Source organism: Nanorana parkeri, unplaced genomic scaffold (assembly GCF_000935625.1).
Source record: "Nanorana parkeri isolate BGI_ZX_2015 unplaced genomic scaffold, ASM93562v1 scaffold1323, whole genome shotgun sequence".
NCBI classification, from domain to species: Eukaryota; Metazoa; Chordata; class Amphibia; order Anura; family Dicroglossidae; genus Nanorana; species Nanorana parkeri.
The window spans coordinates 316,843-327,068 of NW_017307591.1; the positions used below are offsets into that span (position 1 = coordinate 316,843).

Below are 10,226 nucleotides of genomic sequence, written 5' to 3' on the forward strand. Positions count from 1 at the left end.
TGTGTCTCTCTGCCAAACACCCCCCTGCTGCGGTCTGTGTCTCTGAAATCAAAAGCCCTCCCCTCCCGCCGAGATGCCTGCTGGAATAAACTTACCTTTCCCCTACAGCCCTGTGTGCTCTGCTCCTGACTCGATACTTCTGCCGTGTAAAAGAAACCTCTGCCCCCTGCACGTACTCAGGAAGTTAGGTACCAAGTGCACAGGGGGGCCTGGGACCTTTACAAATACACTATACATATTAATGTATTAAAAAAAAACTTGGTTGGACCCGGGGCCCTCTCCGGCCGCCTGGGCTCCTCACACAATCACTGGCTGTACCCCTCTGATGGCGGCCCTGGTCTAAACAGACCCCTGATATTTCCCATTTAAAATAGAAAAAGTGATTGAAAACAATCTCTTTTTCAGCATCCCCTGTTATCAATGAACAGGAAGCCTAAGTGGTACCGTATCAAAAGCCTTTGAGAAATCCAGACATTCCACATCCACCGGCTTACCTCCGTCCATATCTCTACTTACCCCCTCATAAAAAGTTAGCAAGTTAGTTAGGCAGGAACGGTCTTTCCTGAACCCATGCTGATTGTCATTAACTATCCCGTTTTCCTGAACAAATTCTACCAGATAATCCTTTATTATGCCCTCTAGCATTTTACAAACTACCGATGTTAGACTGACCGGCCTATAGTTCCCAGGTTGGCACCTTGCCCCCTTTTTGAATATTGGGACTACCGTAGCCCTCCGCCAATCACTGGGGATCCTACCAGTCATTAAGGAGTCCTTAAAAATGAGGATTAATGGTCTAGTTATAACCTGGCTTAATTCCTTAAGTACCTTGGGGTGCAGGTTATCCGGACCCACTGCTTTGTTTGCATTGAGCATTTTAAGTCTTTGTTGTATCCCGGTTTCTGTCAACCACTGGGGTATATTTTGAGTTAAACTGGGAGTTTTATCATGTGTGTCAAACCCGTTTCCCTCCCGAGTGTATACTGAGGAGAAAAAAGCGTTCAGCCCCTCGGCCCTCTCCTTGTCGTTTGTGACTAGCTTCCCGCTTCCATCCTTTATTGGGCCTATCTGCTCCTTTCTCACCTTTTTACTGTTAATATATTGGTAAAAATTTTTTACCATTCATTTATAACTTGTGGAAATAGTATGTTTATCATATCCACAATCATGAATAAACAGGAGGTGATGTAGATCACTTCCCATTCGTTAATAATTGAGGACACAGTAAACCTACTGAGTGCTTGTACCAGCTCTTCATTCTGCAAGGCTGAGTGAGCGGTGCAGGAGGAGAGCTCAATCTGACAGCGGACTCTTCCCCGCACCGCTGGCCGGCCTCCTGTGACAGCTGACACTGCCACCCTCCCGATCTGTCACAGGAGGCTGAGCTGTGCGGGGAGGAGAGACGCTGGCCGCTCACAGCACTCTCCTCCTCCCGCACCACTTGGCCTCCTGAGACATTTTCTCTCCTCCCCGCTGGAACAAAGAGCAGCACCCGGCAGGGAGGAGAGAAATCACAGATGCACCGCTATTTCGGCCACAAAATGGCACTTTAGGCATTTTGCTAAAAGTGCTATTTTCGGACAATATGTTTCGGTGGCCGATATTTCGGTGCATCCCTAAATTTTATGTATACTGAACTAAAATCTCAAATAAAGTGAACTACAATACCCCTAATCCCCTTTGTAATGAAGAGGAGGTGGAGGAGTCTAAATCGAAAGAGCAGTCTAGGTTGACAATGCTGCTTCTCCATATATACAGCGCTACTTTACTGGCAGCATCTCCAAGTGAAAATGAAAAGAAAAAATGCCTTAAAAAGGGAAGTTGATGCAGCCACCACATGTAAGGACTGATAAGCTGCAATGCATTATATTTTTAGGGTTTAGATACACTTTAAAGTGATGGTGCATATCATCCCTTAACATGCATTCCTAGAGCCATGTCACACTGGCGATTTTGTAGCAGTGATTTGTAGAAGCTCAAGCTGCAGAATTGCACTTAGAGTGTCACTACCGTGTTTCCCCAAAAATAAGACACTGTCTTATATTTTTGGGGGGTCAAAAAAACACACATAGTAGGTTCTATTTTTTTCTTTTTTTAATGTACAACAATCCAAAATTAATGCAAATCCAAATTAAATAATCCAAAAGGGCAAAGTCAACAATATGATGATCAGGGCAATCAGGGGTGCCATACCTTTCCAAGAGCAATTTGTTAACCAATCGCTGGCCAGAATGAGTGAATCGCGCTTTCACTATCGATTCCTCACAGGCGGAGTGCATTTGGTATCACTCCGCCTGTGACAGGAGTCGGCGATATAGAGGAGGCATCGGCTTATGCGGCTCTGCTCCCTCCGCTGCTGCCTCGCTTCCTCTAGCGCTGGCTTCGTTGGCACTGCCGATTCTCTCCTGCGGCTCTTCAAGTTCCCCCTTATGCTACCACCGGCCCTGGGAAAGGTCACAACTAGGTCTTATTTTCAGGGTAGGTCTTATATTTTAGCAATTCCCAAAAATAGTACTAGGTCTTATTTTCAGGGAAACAGGGTAGAAGGTCCATGGCACAGAAATTCCAGGCATTTTATAGCTAAGCTATTGAGCTATCGACTGTGTATAGTGTTCAGAGCTAGCTAGAAAATTACAATCTTTAGTAGCTACTCATGTTATCGAATGAAGCTGCTAGTGATCATGGCAAACTAGCAATGTGTAGCTGTCTAGAGATGCATTGTAGCCATCATCACTAGAGAAGATGAACAGAGAATTGTAGCTGCTACAAAGCTCTGCTGCAAAGTTGCTTATGACCCTTGGAGAACAAACTGTTACATACCTTGTTCCTTTTTACTTTTTCCTGCATTGGAGCTGCCTGAGTGCAGCGACCCCTTCCTCCTGCATTATCCTAAACATGTGTTTGTGTGAATAGAGCTATCCTGGGTAGGGGAAGACCGACTCATGTATGTCATGTACATCCAATAATGGACATCTAGTACCTATGGCCAGCTTTTATGTGTGTTTCATCGAAGAGATTGTTTTCTTTTTCGTTTATGCTTCACATGTCTGTTCCATTCAGTAGACAAATGTTGGAAAGTGCTGTAGGTATCCTTTATCATTACAGGTCAAAAGCAAGATTCACCCTTAAATAAGATAGATCTGCAGTGATTGTATTCTAATTTACCAACTTTCATATTTGGCAACTGGCATCAACAGAGAGACATGCTAGCATCTGATCCAAGTGGTAAAATATATCACCAGCACACCAAAGTAACATCTTCAATGAGATGACGAGATGTGTGTACATCAATAAAATGACCACTTGTTGAAGATTTTACTTTGGTGTGCTGGCAGGGCTGTATTTACTCTCTCTCTGCTGCCCCAAGGCCAGGTTCTTCAATGTGCCCCCCTAAAGGCAGGGCCTTGGTTTGCCTTGTTTCGAAATCAAGCCCTGTGTTCTGGTGAAATATATTACTAATTGAATTTGAAGTGGCGCCATCCACTATCACTGCAGCACCCACCTTAAAAGGGACATACCAGTAAGGAGTGCGGTGGGGAGCTCTGTGGAACATGCTAGCAGCTGATGGCTCCATACATTTCCAATGCATTTTGCAGTACTGACCTTGAAAAGCCTCATCAGGACTTTAAACAAATGATTAGTAGGTTACCAAACAGGCAAACATCCAACCAATCAAATATCATGCATTTGTATTTTTAACTGAATTTCTTTGAAGAGGATCTCTCGCTTTAGAAGCAATTTAAATGGCAATCATTTAGAAGCAGGTTATGAGTTTTTCTTATTTTATCTGCTAGACCAGAACTATTTTTAGATTAACCATTTTCCATAGAGATAGTCTTACCCCGTGAGGGAGTTGGGTTAGCTTTTAAACAAATCTCCCTCGTAGAAGAACCACTTTGGGCACCAAAAGACAGGTTCAGCCAAGAGTAAAGATGGGTATATACAGTTGATTTGAAAAAAAACAGTTTTCAGAATGTTCGTTCAATTTCCTAATAGTTAATGGGGTCAAATCGAGGATCTATTTCAGCCGCATTGACGAAAAAAGTCGAAGAAGTGGGATAAAAAGTTATAAGGATAAAATGATTTTTCTCGCACACATGTAATTCTAACTGTGAAAGTGGTGTTCTTTCTGGAATCCCCATACATTCCAAATCATGTTGGAATCAAACAAAATTTCAAACAATATGTGTCAAGTCTCTGATGGCATTATGGAATGGTCTGACAAGATTTTTCTTATGAAAGTTGTACGAAAATCTGCCAGTGTATACCCTGCTTAAGGGTAATAGCAGTTCATTTCAGATAAAGTATCATTGAAAAATGGCATAACTGAAAAATTAGCTCATTCAAACGTGATTAGTCCTTTTTCGCCACTGTTGACCTTCCAACTGAACTGTCTTGCATAAAATGCAATATGTTGTATGGTTATATTGATAATCATATTGTTTGCACATTCCTGAGTGTGTGGTGATATGAAACACAATCAGCATTGCTGTAATACTTTAACAATTGTTAAATGCAGCTGATTTAGTTGAAGCTCAGTGCAGCCTGAAACATTTCTATAAACAGACTACAGTGAATGAGAAAAATGTGCTGACTAGCAGAGGGTGAGTGACAAAGCTCTATTGTTTCTGCGCGGGATGCCTCTAGTGTTCCGGGAAATCAGCCCAGACACAGCAGCTTACCTGCGCTATGTGACCAAGCGTGGTCTAGCACATGGGACTGACAGCAAGAATACTGTTTTAGTGACTTAGCAATCACAGGCATTTAGGCGGCTTAAATTATTCAGTGTAGAACCGTGGGTAACACAATCAGAGGGGTTGACACCAAAATGACTGACAGTGATTTTGGTGTCACCCCCTCTAAAAAGTTGGGCACTCGGTCAGGGACTGAGACCCCGACAGCTGCATGAGAGAGGAGGGCACCCGGCAGGATAAGAATGAATGTCCCCTTCTTTGCCGGCATCTATCACCAAGATGTCCAAGTGCATGTGACGTCATTATGTGTATATGTAATGACGTGCACACCAGGTAACTCCTGGCAGCTGTACTGGCTAATACCCAGCCTGGTGACGCCGCCGGCCCTACGCGTGCATTTATTCACATGCAGATATTGAAATTCTTTTATTGTATCACTTTTTTTTTTCACTTACATTTATTGCTATCGCACAGGGGCTAACAAGACCCTATTAGACCCCAGATCTTTCCATAATTAGCTTAGATGTCCCCCTATTAGGGTCCAGTACAGAAGATCGAGCACAGCATTGTGCTCAATCTCCTGTGCAGCTGGGCTTGTGACAGCTGAGACAGGATTGCTGTGATTAGACAGCGCTCCTGTCTCAATGATCACACAAACCAGATTGGAGAACAGACATTCTCTGATCTGCTCCCTGCTCTGCAAACTAAAGCCATGGTCCTGGGTTCCTCAGAAGAGCGGGGAGCCCCGAAAACCACTGCAGGGCTGGGAACAAGCAGGCTGCTGCAACTGATCTGGGCGGCAGATCATTTGTATAAAAAAAGCGCCAGCTCCCTGCTCTACATTTAGCCCTGCCCGACGCTGCATGTCCAGGGTGTCGGGCGATAGGAATCACCCATCCCTAAATAAGCTTTGTATACATAGGTTTTAGTATGTGTAAGAACAGTGTGTATGGCAAACTGTATAAAACTGTTGTCAAATGTTCAGAATGCTTTGAGCAGTTTTCTTCAAGACTGTAAAACAACCTCCAGCTCCAGTTTGGTAATGTTATACGCAGGTAATAATGGTATAGCTGGCTGTCACAATCTATTAGCAAGTAGTGCTAAAGCTTGCTCATAGCCTTATAGCAGCTTGTTTACAGGATAAGTGCACTTTAAAACAAAGTGCAATTACCTTCTGACCTAAAAAAATCCTCTCTCCCCCTTCTCAGATCCGTACTTGTCAAGATCGGATGGGCATGATTTTGCAATTTACATCCTGCACCACAGTGCTTCCTCGGCTGGCCATATACTGTAGACTTTAATGGTCCCGTCTCCTGGCCAGGAGATGGACATGGCCAAGGAGAGGGAGACTTGCAGTCCACCTGAAACCCTCCACATCCCACTTGAGACCTCGCACAGCCCTCCGGATCTCTAACATAGCAATATGAAATGCATCACTGTGATCCTGTATAAACCAAAGTATTAAAAACATAAACATATACTGTTTATATTAAAGTGTATCTATACCCAAAACCCTTTTTTAGTTTTAGATAGAGTGGTATAGGATTGGCACTCTTGTCAGGTTATTCTGAAGTCAAAGGATAACAGCAACACAGACAGAAATACAAATGCATTTTTAAGTGAAGTAGGGCGACAATATAACCTCTGTCGGCTTTTTATTGTCCGTTTCCCTAGTGCAGATTTTCCCTCACTTCCTGTCTGGTAAAAGGTTGTCCCCAGAACAGGCATAGAGGGGCAATCTATCTAATGGAGTCCCAGATAGAAGTATAAACCTGACAGGGGTTCTAACGTTTAACAATTCTATTAAAAAGTAAAAGGGTATAGATATGTTTAAATAATATGCACAATCCACAAAAACTGCCTGTTTTTCATCCTGCTTGTTTTATAAATGTGTCCCATAATAAGTATGTCTGTGCACCATACATCAACTACCAAGACTGGCATGTCATAAAAACGCTTGAAGAGGTAATAATTCACATCAACGATTAAAGGGTTCTTTTTAGCTGATTTGCTCGGTCTATACAGTACTGGGATATATCAAGAGGTGCTGGGAGTTTCCTATTCATTAAATGAAACCACTGTTTTCAGTGTTCACTCTTTGTGCCCTGTGACAGCTGCTGGATGTTTTCATTTTAGTTTTACAGCAATCGTTAAACAAGCCTTTGTTTCTTCTGTTTAGCTTCTTTGAAATGATACTAACAGTAGCAAATTACAATATTTAGATATTTTAGTTCCAAAGCTTTACTTATTTTAACAGTTCTTAGAAACTGCATAGGATTTTTAAGTCTTTCCTGGAAGCTCACCTAGTAGATATCCTGGTAAATGTTTGCCTTTCATTATTTATACTCAAAGAGCAAAAGTAGCATGTGCATGGAGAGAAATAAAACTCAAGGTAAAATCAAAGCTTTGTGTCATACTGATACTGTGAATATTTCAGCTTTTGTGAAATTATTTGTAAAGTTCCTTATACAATTAAAGGGTTATTAAACGCTTGCATGTTTTTGCATATATCGCCTGCCAGCTAGCAGTAGATATATGCAAAACGATTAAAAAAAACTTTTTCAAAGGGTTAATACTTACCTGTGTCTCCGCCGCACGCTCCCGTCCGAACATCTGAAAATGTCTCAGGCAAAGCATCTTGGGACGGGGGCATGCGCAGTTCAGATGTTCGGCGGGAGACAAGGAGAGACACAAGGTAAGTCTATGGAGCAGCGAGGGACATGAGCGAAGAGGGGGATAGAGGACTCAGCTCTGGATCGAGGGACAGCTAAAAACTACAGGAAAGAAGATCAGATTAAGAGGCATCATTTAAGGTAAGTCCTTACATTAGCACTGTGATGGGGGGACTTTTGCCCTTAATGCCACTTTAATTCTGAACACAAATAAGCTATGATTTTTTTCACTGTGCAGTGTCATGAAATGGCTGATATCTTCAAGTGTATCTAAACCCAAGAACAAAAATGTAATCTAGTCCAACTTACCATTCCTTAGATGTGGCAGATGCATTAATGTTCTTTTTTCATGCTTTTTTTTTACTTACCTGGGCATCCTGTCAGTACCACACATCCTGTCCAAGGGTGACAATGATTACTGTAATGTATCAATGGAGGAGCAACATTGTCAGTAGGGATTAGCTTCTGATTTGGGTTGAACAAACCCATGTTGTTCACAGTTTGGCGAATGGGGAAACAAACAAACCATTTGCTCATCCGCCCGCCCGAACCCCCAGCCGATGTTGGTAAAAAATGGTCACTGACTTCACCCAGGATCCCTAGCTGATGTTATAACATACAGCGGCTGGTTGGGGATGTATAACTTGCAATAGGATTAGCAGTGCGGCAGCACAGTCAAGTGGTGGGTTGTCAGAATGGATGTTGGATTTACATGGAGGGCATTGCTTATTTATTTGTTTCTAAATAAAAGATTTTTTCCCCAGAATTAGTAACTAAGGGGTACTATGTACCCCATTACTCATTACCCTAGGAGGGGCAGTGTGGATGTATGGGGGCTCACCTTATTCTGTAGGAGGCTTCCAGATTCCAAAAAATCCCCACAGGTGAGAACTTATTTATATTTTTAAAGCTGGAGTTCAGATTTAGGTGAAAACAGCGGTCAGAACAATCAGTGGATCTAGAAGTATAGAAACACAGGAAGCTGACGTTATTGCAAAGTGTGTCTTTTCATAGAAAAGTTGGGCATGAACCAGTCTCTTTCTAACTCCCAGACCTCCCTATTCCTCCACACATGTAACGGGAGGCTACATTGACTTATAGTGATGCTTTGGATGTGAGGAGGGCTCGGTCACCTCAATGAGGGCAACCTCTGCTTATGCGTTTTTTTTTTTTTTAATAATATGTTTAGCTTGGATTATCCATTCTAATTGTTACATCCCTTTCTGGGTGTTGCAATTAATGATACAGAAATTGTTTAAAAGGCCAGAATTGAATCAGCACATGCTATGAATAGTGCATGGTTAAAAAACATGGTGGCAGCTACTGTTTGTAAAGGGTTAACTGCGTAGTTAACCTTCCAAGTGATTTTGTTTTTCTTTAATATCTCTTTTATTAATTTTTCCAGTTTCACAAATCACAAAAATACAACAACAGAAACAATTCATATACCTAGCACTTAACATAGTACATATATTATATATTATCCAGGTCATATCATTTCCTCTACATGTATACTGCCAATACCTACAAATCCACTGAGGTATTATAAATATATCTGATAAAAGGAGAATTAAATAGGAGAATTTACTTAGCAGATCAGATCAGCTTCTTGATATTATTTTCCCCTTTTCCTTCCCTTTCCTATTCCCTCTTCTTCACCCCTCTCCTCCTCTACTTCTTCTCCTCTCAGCTTCTTCATCATGTCCCCTATAGATATCTAAGAATCTCTAATGAACTCATAAAATCCCTCCAAGGGCTCCACCTCTCCATAAATAGCGTATGTCTATCATATAGACGAGCTGTAAGCTCTTCAGATCGCATAACATTATTTAATTCCTCTACCCATTCCGAAATCTGAGGGGGACTGGTTGATTTCCAGTGTCTTGGTATTACTGCCCTTGCAGCTGCCAGAATCGGACTTGGAGACCTTTTTTCAATGCAGCAATTGAGCCATGGTGTAGAGACAACATAGCAACCTCAGGTGTCTCCTATCCATGTAGTCCCGTTAGCTCTTGAGCAAGCTCCAAGATTGATTTCCAGTATGTTCTTATCAACTGGCACGACCACCAGATATGTAACATCGTCCCATCTTCCCCAAAGCACCTCCAACACAGCTTGGAATTTTTAGGATTCATCTTATATAGATTAAATGGACATCTATACCATATTGTTAATACTTTCAAATTTATTTCCTGGGTTAAAGCAGGAGTTAGGAAGAAAATCTTCTTCCACTCATCCTCTGTAAATACATGTCCCATCTCTTGTTCCCATACTTTAGTATAGTAAGGAAATGTTGGATACATCTGTTCTGGTATTACGTTATATAGCTTGAACACCATATGTTTATCTCCCGCATTGTTTAAAAATATCACCTCGAATGGAGTTAAGTCTCTGAACACTCTATCTTCTATAGAAAGGCCATTATGAAAGTGTTTCAGTTGGAAATATTCCATCCATTTACCTCCATTTGGCTGGTTCATAGGGAGAAGTTCTAAGAGTGGGTGTAGTCCTTTCTCTGTTATGGCTTGTATAATTGGAGAGTGTCTAGCGGTCTCCCAGATTAAGAATCTTCTACGCTTCAGACCATACGGAAAATCTGGGTTCCCTAGTATAGGTGTTAATGGACCAATATATGTTGACAACCCACACTTCCTTACCAGTACATCCCATATATTTAATGTTGAGCAAATTACCAATGACCTGGTCCAGCTTTTATTTCGCTTAGTTGGGGGTATCCAAGGAATAGATGTCAGGGGTATTTCCACCTCTGCCTGTTCCACCGACACCCACAATTTCCGATTTCCTTCGGTAAACCAGTCTAATAATCTACTTAGTCCTACCGCTTGATAATATATATATA

General features: G+C 41.9%; 1 protein-coding gene across 1 annotated transcript in view; it reads left to right on the forward strand.

Annotated features, from left to right (window-relative positions):
* Positions 1–10,226, forward strand: part of CWC27 (CWC27 spliceosome associated protein homolog) — a 157,823-nt gene that overhangs the window by 71,431 nt on the left and 76,166 nt on the right. The window lies entirely within an intron of this gene.